General features: G+C 31.7%; 2 long non-coding RNA genes across 2 annotated transcripts; both read left to right on the forward strand.

Annotated features, from left to right (window-relative positions):
- Positions 1-6,275: 6,275 nt before the first annotated feature.
- Positions 6,276-7,886, forward strand: LOC130460027 (uncharacterized). The gene is made up of 3 exons (XR_008919844.1): positions 6,276-6,751; positions 7,073-7,134; positions 7,764-7,886. It is a non-coding gene; the product is annotated as an uncharacterized lncRNA (long non-coding RNA).
- A 3,085-nt stretch (positions 7,887-10,971) lies between these two features.
- LOC130460090 (uncharacterized) lies at positions 10,972-12,798 on the forward strand. Its single transcript, XR_008920004.1, has 3 exons — positions 10,972-11,447; positions 11,769-11,830; positions 12,465-12,798. It is a non-coding gene; the product is annotated as an uncharacterized lncRNA (long non-coding RNA).
- Positions 12,799-14,312: the final 1,514 nt, after the last annotated feature.

Below are 14,312 nucleotides of genomic sequence, written 5' to 3' on the forward strand. Positions count from 1 at the left end.
CAGATCAGAAAAAATAAGTTCAGATCAGATCAGATCAGAAAAAATAAGTTCAGATCAGATCAGATCAGAAAAAATAAGTTCAGATCAGACCAGATCAGATCAGATCAGATCAGATCAGGAGAAATAAGGTGAACTAAACAGGGCCTAACTCCCGCATTACTTGTTCAAGACACAAAATGATTGGGTTGATCTAATATCTTAAGATTTTTAAGATTTTTTAGGACAATATATAAAACCATGTTTCTACAGAATGAAAATAATGTCTCAAATAGCAACTACTTATAGTTCAAAAACATAAATTATTCATAGTTAAATCCACTCAAAAATTATGTCCAATTCCAAAAATCATGTTATACCAATGATACTACTAGATAAGGTTTTTTTGCAAGAAAGTTCCTATAATATGCAAGAGTAGGGCTTATTATTGTTTCTTATTTCTTATTTCTTATTTCTTATTTCTTATTTCTTATTTCTTATTTAAGGAATAACTATGGCTTGTTTATTATCGTTTTGTTTTTACTGATAACTAATAAAAGTATATGTCCATGAAAACGTACTAACCAAAGTGGATTTAGTTATTTATTTTTTTGTCAATGTTCAACATAAACATAATCTAGCTAACATCTAACTAATTTTAACTTCAGTATACAACCTTTATACTTCGTACTATATAATTTATTCGTATAAAACACACATGAAAATGAAAATGATTGACTGAGCGGGATACCAAAGCAACCTTTGAGGGCAGGGGAGGGTGGAAAAATTGAAAGATTTGAGTTACAACCAATGACACAAATTTTTATTCAAATGTGGTGTACGATAAATATTGTATATTGGAGAAAATATTAAGTCAAAATGTTTGAAAATTACCACAATATTAGTAAACGTTATCTAATTTTTAGTGATAAATTTTTTCACTTTTACTAGTAATGTATTTCCTCCGTTTTTTAATAGATGCATCATATAAACATTTACACTATTCATTTACTCACTTTGACCACATTTAGAGCATCTCCAATGGTTACATATAAGGACTAGCTTGCAATTTTCATAAAATTTCTAACTACTAGCTAACCATTGGAGTACATATGAACAATTAGCCAATTTAAGCAAATTAGCTCTACAAAGCTAATTAGCTTGGGAAAAAAAAGAACGGAAAAATTTGTTTATTTGATAAACATGTGAATTGAATAATAAAAATAAATTTTAAAAAATTGTTAAAAAATTTCAAGCAACTTGCTAACCATTGGAGCAAAATACACATGAAAAAATAGTAGCTTGAAAATCTGATGTGGCATATGAAAGCAACTTACCAATTTGCTTACCATTGGAGATGCTCTTATTACTAATATGTAAAGGAAAATTTTGTTGAGTTAATCTCAATATATCTTTTCATAATATCAATATTTACTAATATGTTAATAAAGATATCATTGGTCAAGTTAATTTATTAATAGTGTACAAAGTCAAAATGATGCATACTCTGTACAATGTAAAACGGAGGAAGTATAAAGGTAATTATGTAACCCTTTAAGTGAGTTAAGCTAAAGGTTGGGGTCCAACCTTTTGGCTTTTTCACCCTTTAGGACCTCAACTCTTTTTTTTTCCACCTTTTGGAGACTCATGTTCATTTTCCGGCCAGTTAACCATAGTTTAATTCACCGTTAACCATACTATCACTCAAACAATAAATTAAGACAAAGGTTAGGGTCCAACTTTTTGATTTTTTCACCGTTTAGGACGTCCTGAATATTTTTTTCACCTTTTGGGATCTCATATCCATTTTTTGTATACCAACGTTATTTACTATAAAAAAAATCAGGAAATGCAAAAAAAAAAAAAGTTATCGCTCAAATTAATAATTATAATAATAGTTATTAATATTTTTATTTATTAATTATTATGTAATAATTGTTATTAATATATTTAACAATAATAATAATAATAATTCATCTTTCCCAAACCCCATCATACAATTAAAACTACATAGTACTCTTCTCCAAACATCATAGATAATATTTACTCATTCATAAGACCTTTAATAGTTGAAACTTAATTCCGTAGTGTATTTTTAGTTCCACCATCCCCGTAAACCTTTGAGTATAATTGCATGAATATCGTACTCTACTATATAAATTGCTTAATTCTTCTATTGTCATTGGACACCATAACCGAATATATAAAATATTATCAGCTTGTAAATAATTATTTGCTTCTTTATTCATTAGATTATTTGATACCCAAATCAATTTATATATGGGCTAAATTTATGAATTAAGTTACATATCATTTCAATTTGAACTTATTATATGTTAATGATTAGAAACTTTAATAATTGAATTGGAATTACATGAAAACTTGAATGGGGTCTCAAAAGGTGAAAAAAGAAAGTTCAGGTCCTGAAAGGTGAAAAAACGAAAAGGTTAGTTCTCAAACTTTTGATTTACTTTAACCTTTTAACCCAATGACCTAACCTTTTAATGTACTCTAGTTAAATTTGGCCGGAAAAGGGAAATGAGGTCCCAAACGGTGAAAAAAAAAGGTATAGGTCCTAAACGGTGAAAAGTTCAAAAGGTTAGACCCCATTTATTAGCTTAACTCCCCCTTAAGTCCATAAAAAAAGAAAATTATAATATAAAAGTTAATCAAAAAATGATACTCACTCTGTCCCCTTTTTGTTCTTTACGTTTGGTATTATGCTCGCGATTTAACAACTAATTAACGTGGATTGAGATTCTTTTTTTTTTTATTATTTAAACAATGCAACTTACGTTTTTATTTTTATTTTTTTTATAATGTTTTCACTTTTCTCCAAAATATGACATCGGGAAAAGTGTGAGAGATTAAATGCCCCCAAAATTATACGGAGTATTGGTTAAAATAAACGTTGGGGGACAATTTTTGACAGAATATTGAGACATTTATGTGATTATATAAAAGGAAAGATTCTCAATATAAAGAAAAAAATAAGACACTCTAAATGGAATGCGTAAAGAATAAAAAGTGACGGAGGGAGTAAAACTGTAAAAGTAACCAAAAACTAGGTAAATGTTCGCCCGAATACAACAAAATTAATTGAATACCTAGTGCGTGCAAGATATTTTGAACCAATAATGCCGTGCCTTAGTGTTACAAACAGAGAACATGGGTATTATGTATTTTGTCATTATGTGTAGGTTCTAATTCTGCCTCTCCATTTAAAATTTGTACCGTCCTTCTAACTCATTCGTAAAAAAAGAAAAGAAAATATAAGTAAAAAAAACAATTCCACTTGCAGGGACCCGGTCCACCATAAGATTACCATGGACCAGGGTAATTAGGTAATTTTAACAGTGAGTAAATTATAGAAACTGTAGGTTCTGTAAAGTAACTATATCTCCAGAATAATAACTATGAACATAATAATGATAAGAATAACTATTATATCCAAAGAGTAACTATATTATATAGAAAAGTAATTTTAACTGTAAAACAATTACTACTATATATTCATTCTTGTAGACAAAAAGAGTAAATTATAGAAACTATAGGTTCTGTAAAGTAACTATATTTTCAGAATAGTAACTATGAAATAAATAATAATAATAATATAGTAATTTCGATGAGAACAATTATTCTATCCAAAGATTAACTATATTATATAGAAAAATAACTTTAGCTGTAAAAAAATTACTATATTATAAAAATAAACAATATGATATAGATGGTTTAGAGGTCATATAATAATTTTTTCTATTATATATCACATAATTACTGAAATATAAAAGAGTAACTATATCAAAAGTAACAGTAATTATAACTCTTGAACAATAATAAAGAAAACATTAACTACTTGGTTAGTTGTTTTAGCTACGACATTCTAATTCTTTGCATCTATTAAATAAACCATGTTAAACTCAAATGTTTTTGGAACTAAAAAATACTAATCGACACGTCCACATGGACCACGTCTCTTTTTTCCACCAACACATCATGTCCTTCCTCTACCACGTTCTTGGTTTCCATTGTTGTCAGGATTTTCTTCTTCTCCTCCTGCTTTTGTTTTCCTTGCAGAATTTATTCTTTGCACGATTTCAATTCTGGGTGCATCATCTTTGTATTTCTGAATCAATGATATTTAAACTAAGTTAATAATTTAACATTTAAATATGAAAAAATAACATAGTAACTATGTAAAACGTGTAGTTTCTATTATGCATCATATAGTAACTCTTACAATTAACGATGGTAAAATACTTGCAGAATTGCATATATAGTTATTGTTATTGTTATAGTCATATAGTTACTGTCAAAATAATATAGTCACTTTTATTAATAATAACATGGAGTACAAAGAAAGATCATAAAAAGAACATAATGATAAGATAATAACTATTAAAAATATATAGTTGCTATTATACATGATATAGTAACTCTTAATATTAATGATAGTCATATACGAGTAAGGTTGTAGATATAGTTATTGTTATGATCATATAGTTGTTGTGATCATAACATGGTAACTCTTATTACTAATAACATAGAAGACAACAAAGAACATGAAAAGAACATTATAATATACATAAAAAACTATACCAAACATATAGTTACTATAATACAAGATATAATACCTATAAATATTATTGATGGTCATTTAGTCACAGAGTTGCAGACATAGTTGATGTGATAATAATATAGTAACTCTATCCACAATACAGTAACTATATCATTAAAAATATAGAATAACATAAAAACATGCACATAACATAATAAACTAACATAGTACCTATTTCAAAAATATAGTAACTATATAAAACGTACAATAACTATTAAAGAAAATAAACATATGGTAACAAGTCATGATAAAATAAACATAATATCTATTTCAAACATATAGTAACTATATAAATAATATAGTAACTATTGAAGAAAATAAACATATGGTAACACATCATGATAAAATAAACATAGTACATATTTCAAACATATAGTAACTAATATAATAATATAGTAACTATTGTACACATATAGCAACCATTATAATCACACAACAACTAGCTTAACACATAGTGACTATTATTATAATATAGTAACTATTGTACAAATATAGTAACCATTATAATCATATAGTCACTATCTTATACTCGAAATAACATACTTCCTCCGTCTTTTAATACTCGCAACGTTTGTTAATTTCACGCATGCCAATGCACAACTTTGATCATTTATATCTTCAATTCTCTTTATGCAAAAATTATAAAAAAGTTGATATTTTAAAAATACACATTGAGACGATTCTAACAAGATCCCATATGACTATGTTTTATCTTATATAAAAACACTACGAATAGTCAAAGTAGATTATAGGAATAGTGGCAAAAGTCCAAACGTTGCGAGTATTAAAAGACGGAGGAAGTATTACATAATGTAATTGTATAGTAACTATTGTTTATCAAAAAGTCACTATAAACTGTTCTTAACATAGTAACTGTCTTAAACACATAGTTATTGTTTTAAATATATAATAACTTTCTAAAAAATATAGTAACTATTTTAAACACATAGTTACTGTTTTAAAGTTATAGTAACTTTTAAAAAAATATAGTTACTCTAAAAACTACTACTAACATAAACACAATGAATATTCCAATGACTATTAAAGACATTATTTCGCAACATAAATTAAAGGTAACTATATCATTTATATACTAACTATATGAAACACTAACCCTATGTAATACCCCGAATTTTTAAAACTCGATTAATTATGTTTATTAGCGCAAAACCGTTTTAAATCTTACTTTTTGACTTTCAATTTAACTACTTTGACTTGGAAATTTAAATATTTTAATGGTAAGAATATTATTATTTTGATTTCATAATTTTTTTTTATTTTATTAAAGGTTGTAATTATTTTTGATTTAAGTTCAATTAGAGGAGTAAAATTCAGAAATTTTCCTAATAGTTTGCAATTACCAAAGTACCCTTTTTTTTTTTTGAGAAACCAAAAATCAGTTTCTTTCTTCCTCCCTCCTCCTTCTCCTTCACGCCACTTTTGCCATGGAAGTCAAAGTTTGCTTTCCAAATGTCACCACTACTTTTCATCTTGCCTGAGTCATCAATGAAGGTGGACACTTATCAGTAATGCAAAGCCTTAGTCACTACACTCTTGATCTCTTCTTTACATTTGTCAATTCAAAAACTTGAACATGAGCTCACTGCATACATCAATGGACACCCCTTATTGCTATAAATAGCCTCTTAATTAGACTGGAAATTCAAGCCAAAACAACCACCAACGCCACCTTGTGGCCACCGCAAACACCCCCACATCCCTCCCCTGTTCGCACACCTCTGCCTCCCTCGTTCTTCGCCTCTGCCACACTGCCCAGCCACGCAGCCACCACCACTTCCGGCCGCTCACACCTCCTAAATAAATCCCCGCTCCCACCCTCATCGTCGAGCCACCTCAGACACCCCCGGAACCACCGCAGCACCGCACAAATCCCCTGTTTTCCCCTGTTTTACTCGACCACCCTCGTCCCCTTCCTTTTTGTTCCGCCGCACCGCAATCACCATCACCGGCGCGCTTTAGCGCCACCGTGCCGCCCAGGCTTCAGTCGCCACCTCCCTTCTCTCTGCCCTTCCTCTTCGTCCGTCCCCTGTTCCTTCGCGGCTCCTCTGCGCCTTACGGGAAACAAGTTCCATTTGGAACTTTGTTTTCCTTTATTTCTTAAGCAGAGGCCCAATTCCCTTGGCCCAAATTTCCAAAGTGAGTTTGTTATTTTGCCCAATTATTTACCAATCTAATTATCTTGTAAAAATAAAACGGTTACTTAAACATTTCAATTAAATAAATTCTTAATGATAATATTATTATATATTTCGACAGAGTTTTGGTTTAAATGATATTCGTATAAAATCGATTTATGGAATATGAATTTAGATTGAAATTTTTGATTAAAAATAACATTTTCGTTAACACTATGAAATTATAATTTGTAAATTCAATTATTTATAAACTTAATATAAAGTATTAATTTTAAAGTATTAATCGTTTAATAACTAATTGAATGATTTAATATTGTGAAAGAAATCAAACTCGGAGCTCAGGAAGAACGATCCATCGAACAGGGAATATAAACTACGGTTGAGGTAACATCTATTGCTAACACCCATAATCCCCTTATAAAATGTGTTTTATGAGATTATGAAATATGTTTATAATGATATGTTTTTATAGGATTGTGGGATATGAAATATGTTTATAAGTGTGTTTTATGAATGATGATATTTAAATGTGTTTGTGAATGATTTTATAAGAATGATGTTTATGAGTTACGAATAAGATACGAAACATGATAAATAAAAGTGTAACCGGTTCTGGCAGTTAGTGGGGTTACTATTTCTAGGTCGTGCACGTACCGCCGTACCGCGGGACACCCAACAAGGGAGAGTGCTCCTTGAGGGTTACCGCAAGCTAAAAGAGAAACTATTTAGGTACGGGCGTATGTCCAACAAGGGAGAGTGCTCCTTGAGGACTATCGCAAGGTGGGAGACGTCCCGCAAGGCTAACTTGTCAGTTACCAAGCAAAAAGAAGATTTTAAGAAAGATAATGGGAACTATCAAAGTTTCAAATTATAAATGATGTTTTATTGCATTTATGATTTTACTATGTTCTATTCTCCCTGATTGCAAAGTAAATAAAACGAATTGAAATGAGTTTACGCTGTTAGGGTAGTATGTTACTGGGCCTCGGCTCACGATGTTGCTTTTGTTTTAGGTACGAAGAAGATCATGGGATGCCTTAGAGTGAGGATGCAACCATCAAATTCACGATCGATGTTTAGTAGAGACAATTATGTCATTAGTAATAAAGGGATGTATTAATTAAACTCTAAGTTTGATCTCATGATTTGAGTTAAATTTTAATACTAATATTAACCAAATGCTATTGTTAAAGTTTATTTAGTAATTGAAAAAGGTTATGTCGCCTTGGATTTTCCACGAGGGAAATACGGCAAGTGACGCTCCGACTAAATTAGGGTTTCCGCTGCAAATTAAAGATAATTAACCTAATTAATGGTGTTTAGAAGTCGGGGCGTTACACTTTGGTATCAGAGCCAAGGTTCTGCGACCATAAGTGCTAAACTTTACGGGTTTTGCACGAAATAAAATTTATTAGGTTTTAAGCAAGAATTTTAAGGAATGAGTAAAAAGAATATGTTAAAATCATGCTAAGTTAAAATGAAATGAGTGTGAGTGATAGGACGGGGAACGCAACGGGAATGTTTTCCTTATTATGATTTGCAGAATTTCTTAGTCTAATTTCAAGAAGAAAAGATTATCTGAAGTGTTGTATCCTTGCGATCAGATCGGCGATGACTTCAAGCGGAAATATTCCTATTGACGGCACTAGAAACGATAACGATGTTAACGATGGCAATGGTAATCACAAATCTGCATTAGCGCTGGGAGGAATGCAAGAAAGAATTGAAGAATTGCGCAAGGATCCCATTTTCGGGGACACTCCAGGAGAAACAAGCGATAATCGAATGGATTTAATGAGATTGATAATGTCGGAACTTCTGCAAGGAAATCGTCAAAAGCCAAGGTCAGAGCAAGAGGAATGCTCCAACATGTTCAAGAAGTTCGCTTCTCATAAACCCCCTACTTATGATGGCAAGCCAGACCCTACTGAATTTGAGGAATGGATTAGCGATATGGAGAAGTTATTTGATGCAACTCAATGCCCCGAGAAATGGAAGGTCAACTATGCTGTCTTTTACTTGAAAGGACAAGCCAACCTGTGGTGGAAAAGTGTTAAAGGAATCCAAAATGAGCCTGGTTTTGGTTGGGAAAAACTGACGGAAGCTATGCGGGAACAATTTTATCCCTATTCTCTGCAACTGCAAATGGAATCGGAATTTATCAAATTGAGTCAAGGAAAGAAGAATGTTCTAGAATATGCAGTGAAATTCAATGAGCTTGCTCGATTTGCCCCTGACTTGGTGACTACTGATAGGCAAAGGATGAATCGATTTGAAGGAGGATTAAGCATTGAGATCCGTGATCGTCTTTCGAGTTCTAGAATTTCCACTTTCAAGAGTTGTACGATCGAGCAATTAACGTCGAAAGAATTATCAAGCTTCGAGAAGAAACATATGGAAAACGAAAAGGGAGCTTCGAAGAAAATCAACCGAACAATAAGAAACAAAATGTCAATGTCAGCTATCAAGGAGGGAATAACGGAAACCAAAACTTCAACAAGAATCGTGGATGCGCCAAGTGTGGAAGATGGAACCATACTGAGAAAGAATGTCGAATTGGTACGCGAGATTGTTTCAAATGTGGTAGCAAAGATCACCAAATCAGAGATTGTCCGCAAATACATCGAGAGCAAGGTGATAGGAGAAACGATGAAAACAAAGGAAATGGTGGCACTACAAATTTCAACCGTAATCCCCCACGTGGAGAAACTTCGAATGGAAGAGTGTTTTTAATACAAGGAAAAGACGATGACGCAAATGACAATGACGACTTCGCTAGTATGGAGTAAAGAATGAATGATCTTTTGAAAACGCGTGATCAAACATCTAGAAAAAAAAAAAAAAAAATAAAAAAAATATATATAGTCTAAACTGAATGATGGAAATTTTGAAAGTAATATGCGCTAATCAAGTATCAAACTAAGATGTATTACCAACATTAGTTATATGAATGTTATGCTTATGTATGAAATTTTCAATTAAAGAATTATGTGTTTAAGATATGCTTTATGGATTATGTTTATACTGACATGATTGTATTAGTAATAACTAATCGTTACGTATGAAAGTCGTCTTCGATGGAAGTTCTCCTGAGCTCAGAATACGAGATTATTATAACAAATGACTTTTACAAATTATTTGACTATTATAATTGTTAGGTAAATATTTATTGTCATTATATCTATCTTCAGAATTATATTAAAAACATTACTACTTTTGGTAGAAAAATAAAATAAAATAAAATAAAATAAAATTTCAAACGGGATCTCACAAAGAAAATTGGGAGCCTAGTCTACGCTAACAAGTTTGCCCTTTTTTTTTTTTTTTCTTTGCTCCTCGATCCTATTTTATGAAGTAAAGTAAAGATACAAAAGACGATGGCGGAATATAATTGACCTTAATGACGATTAAGACCAACATATAATTTTGCCCCTTTTGTATTCTTTACTCTTCGATTCTAGGTCTTGAGTTGAAGCGGAGTCATTAAAGAAGATGGCGGAATGAAGGCTAGACAATGTCGGAATTGGAATGAAATTGTGAGATCTTGGTTTTAAATAAAATATCGCACTTTTATTCAAATGTTTTCAACTTTCAACAATCATTTTATATAACCAAATTTTCAAGTTTCGAGGACGAAACTTTTTCTAAGGGGGTAAGGATGTAATACCCCGAATTTTTAAAACTCGATTAATTATGTTTATTAGCGCAAAACCGTTTTAAATCTTACTTTTTGACTTTCAATTTAACTACTTTGACTTGGAAATTTAAATATTTTAATGGTAAGAATATTATTATTTTGATTTCATAATTTTTTTTTATTTTATTAAAGGTTGTAATTATTTTTGATTTAAGTTCAATTAGAGGAGTAAAATTCAGAAATTTTCCTAATAGTTTGCAATTACCAAAGTACCCTTTTTTTTTTTGAGAAACCAAAAATCAGTTTCTTTCTTCCTCCCTCCTCCTTCTCCTTCACGCCACTTTTGCCATGGAAGTCAAAGTTTGCTTTCCAAATGTCACCACTACTTTTCATCTTGCCTGAGTCATCAATGAAGGTGGACACTTATCAGTAATGCAAAGCCTTAGTCACTACACTCTTGATCTCTTCTTTACATTTGTCAATTCAAAAACTTGAACATGAGCTCACTGCATACATCAATGGACACCCCTTATTGCTATAAATAGCCTCTTAATTAGACTGGAAATTCAAGCCAAAACAACCACCAACGCCACCTTGTGGCCACCGCAAACACCCCCACATCCCTCCCCTGTTCGCACACCTCTGCCTCCCTCGTTCTTCGCCTCTGCCACACTGCCCAGCCACGCAGCCACCACCACTTCCGGCCGCTCACACCTCCTAAATAAATCCCCGCTCCCACCCTCATCGTCGAGCCACCTCAGACACCCCCGGAACCACCGCAGCACCGCACAAATCCCCTGTTTTCCCCTGTTTTACTCGACCACCCTCGTCCCCTTCCTTTTTGTTCCGCCGCACCGCAATCACCATCACCGGCGCGCTTTAGCGCCACCGTGCCGCCCAGGCTTCAGTCGCCACCTCCCTTCTCTCTGCCCTTCCTCTTCGTCCGTCCCCTGTTCCTTCGCGGCTCCTCTGCGCCTTACGGGAAACAAGTTCCATTTGGAACTTTGTTTTCCTTTATTTCTTAAGCAGAGGCCCAATTCCCTTGGCCCAAATTTCCAAAGTGAGTTTGTTATTTTGCCCAATTATTTACCAATCTAATTATCTTGTAAAAATAAAACGGTTACTTAAACATTTCAATTAAATAAATTCTTAATGATAATATTATTATATATTTCGACAGAGTTTTGGTTTAAATGATATTCGTATAAAATCGATTTATGGAATATGAATTTAGATTGAAATTTTTGATTAAAAATAACATTTTCGTTAACACTATGAAATTATAATTCGTAAATTCAATTATTTATAAACTTAATATAAAGTATTAATTTTAAAGTATTAATCGTTTAATAACTAATTGAATGATTTAATATTGTGAAAGAAATCAAACTCGGAGCTCAGGAAGAACGATCCATCGAACAGGGAATATAAACTACGGTTGAGGTAACATCTATTGCTAACACCCATAATCCCCTTATAAAATGTGTTTTATGAGATTATGAAATATGTTTATAATGATATGTTTTTATAGGATTGTGGGATATGAAATATGTTTATAAGTGTGTTTTATGAATGATGATATTTAAATGTGTTTGTGAATGATTTTATAAGAATGATGTTTATGAGTTACGAATAAGATACGAAACATGATAAATAAAAGTGTAACCGGTTCTGGCAGTTAGTGGGGTTACTATTTCTAGGTCGTGCACGTACCGCCGTACCGCGGGACACCCAACAAGGGAGAGTGTTCCTTGAGGGTTACCGCAAGCTAAAAGAGAAACTATTTAGGTACGGGCGTATGTCCAACAAGGGAGAGTGCTCCTTGAGGACTATCGCAAGGTGGGAGACGTCCCGCAAGGCTAACTTGTCAGTTACCAAGCAAAAAGAAGATTTTAAGAAAGATAATGGGAACTATCAAAGTTTCAAATTATAAATGATGTTTTATTGCATTTATGAAAATGTTTTACTATGTTCTATTCTCCCTGATTGCAAAGTAAATAAAACGAATTGAAATGAGTTTACGCTGTTAGGGTAGTATGTTACTGGGCCTCGGCTCACGATGTTGCTTTTGTTTTAGGTACGAAGAAGATCATGGGATGCCTTAGAGTGAGGATGCAACCATCAAATTCACGATCGATGTTTAGTAGAGACAATTATGTCATTAGTAATAAAGGGATGTATTAATTAAACTCTAAGTTTGATCTCATGATTTGAGTTAAATTTTAATACTAATATTAACCAAATGCTAAAAGTATTTATTGTTAAAGTTTATTTAGTAATTGAAAAAGGTTATGTCGCCTTGGATTTTCCACGAGGGAAATACGGCAAGTGACGCTCCGACTAAATTAGGGTTTCCGCTGCAAATTAAAGATAATTAACCTAATTAATGGTGTTTAGAAGTCGGGGCGTTACACCCTAATTTCACCCAAACAACAAACACTATTTCTACCTCTTGTGCTTTGCTGCATCAATTCTTAAAGTTCACAGCCTTTGTCTCTTTTTTCTAAATTTAAGGCATTATTTCTTCTTATACAAATGATATTGTAAAGTATTTTTGGAGATTCGTCACTAATAATGCAACTTTAGGACCTGGAATAACATGTGATTGATACTTCGTATTATTTTCTTATACAAATATCAAATATATAGTAACTATATAAACCATATAGTAACTATATAAAACATATAGTGATTATTATTAAAATATAGTAACTATTGAACACATATAGTAACCATTATAATCATATAGTCACTATCTAAGAAGCGGACAAATACATACTCTAAATAACATAGTACATAATGTAATCGTATAGTAACTATTATTTATCAAAAAGTCACTATAAATTGTTCATAACATAATAACTATCTTAAACACATAATTACTATTTTAAACTTATAATAACTTTCTAAAAATATAGTGACTATTTTAAACACATAGTTACTGTTTTAAAGTTATAGTAACTTTAAAAAAAGTATAGTTACTCTAAAAAATACTACTAACATAAACACAACGAACATTCCAGTGACTATTAAAAACACTAATTCGCAACATAAATTAAAGGTGACTATATCATTTATATACTAACTATGTGAAACACTAACCCTAATTTCAACAAAACAACAAACATTTCGAATCACTCAACAAAATAATAACTATTGTACATATATAGTAACTGTTGTACACATATAGTAACCATTAAAATAATATAGTAACTATTGTACACATATAGTAACCATTAAAATTACATAGTACCTCTTTAAACCATATAGTTACTGTATTACTCATATAGTTACTATTTAAAATCGTGAAGTCACTGATCGAATTCGCGAAGTGAAAACGATACTTCGGTAAAACACAAACATTAATTTCTTCAAAACAACAAATATTTTCAATTTTAAATAAAAATAGACTTAAAATTCTTTAAAAAACAACAAACCGAGATGTGATCTCTAAAAATTCTTGCGAAGATTTGTAGGCGAGCGCAAATTCTTCGATTCGATTTCGGCAACGACGAACCTCCTTCTTGATCTACTACTTCCTCCAATTTTTCCTCATCAAAGAGATCCAATCATAAGAATTATAAGATAATTACGAAAAAAATCGAACAAAACCTAGAAATTTGGGCTAAATTTTGAAAAGCATAGAGAGAAAATGAAGAGAGAAAATGAAAGAGAATGAACAGAATGTAGATCTGAAATTTTAAAAAATAAAAAAGTTTAAAACGTATATAAAGTGGGCTAGACACAAATCGCATTAAAACTCTTCAAAGCACATAGTAACTCTTTAAAACACATAGTTACTGTAATACGCATATAGTTACTATTTAAAATTACAAAAGTGTAAATAGACAAAAAGGGAGGTTGGGCTACGAAGCCCATGGACTTGAGGAAAACACGCTCACACTTCGAAGAGCCAAAGAAGGAA

The sequence above is a fragment of the Spinacia oleracea genome, chromosome 4, assembly GCF_020520425.1.
Source record: "Spinacia oleracea cultivar Varoflay chromosome 4, BTI_SOV_V1, whole genome shotgun sequence".
NCBI lineage: Eukaryota > Viridiplantae > Streptophyta > Magnoliopsida > Caryophyllales > Amaranthaceae > Spinacia > Spinacia oleracea.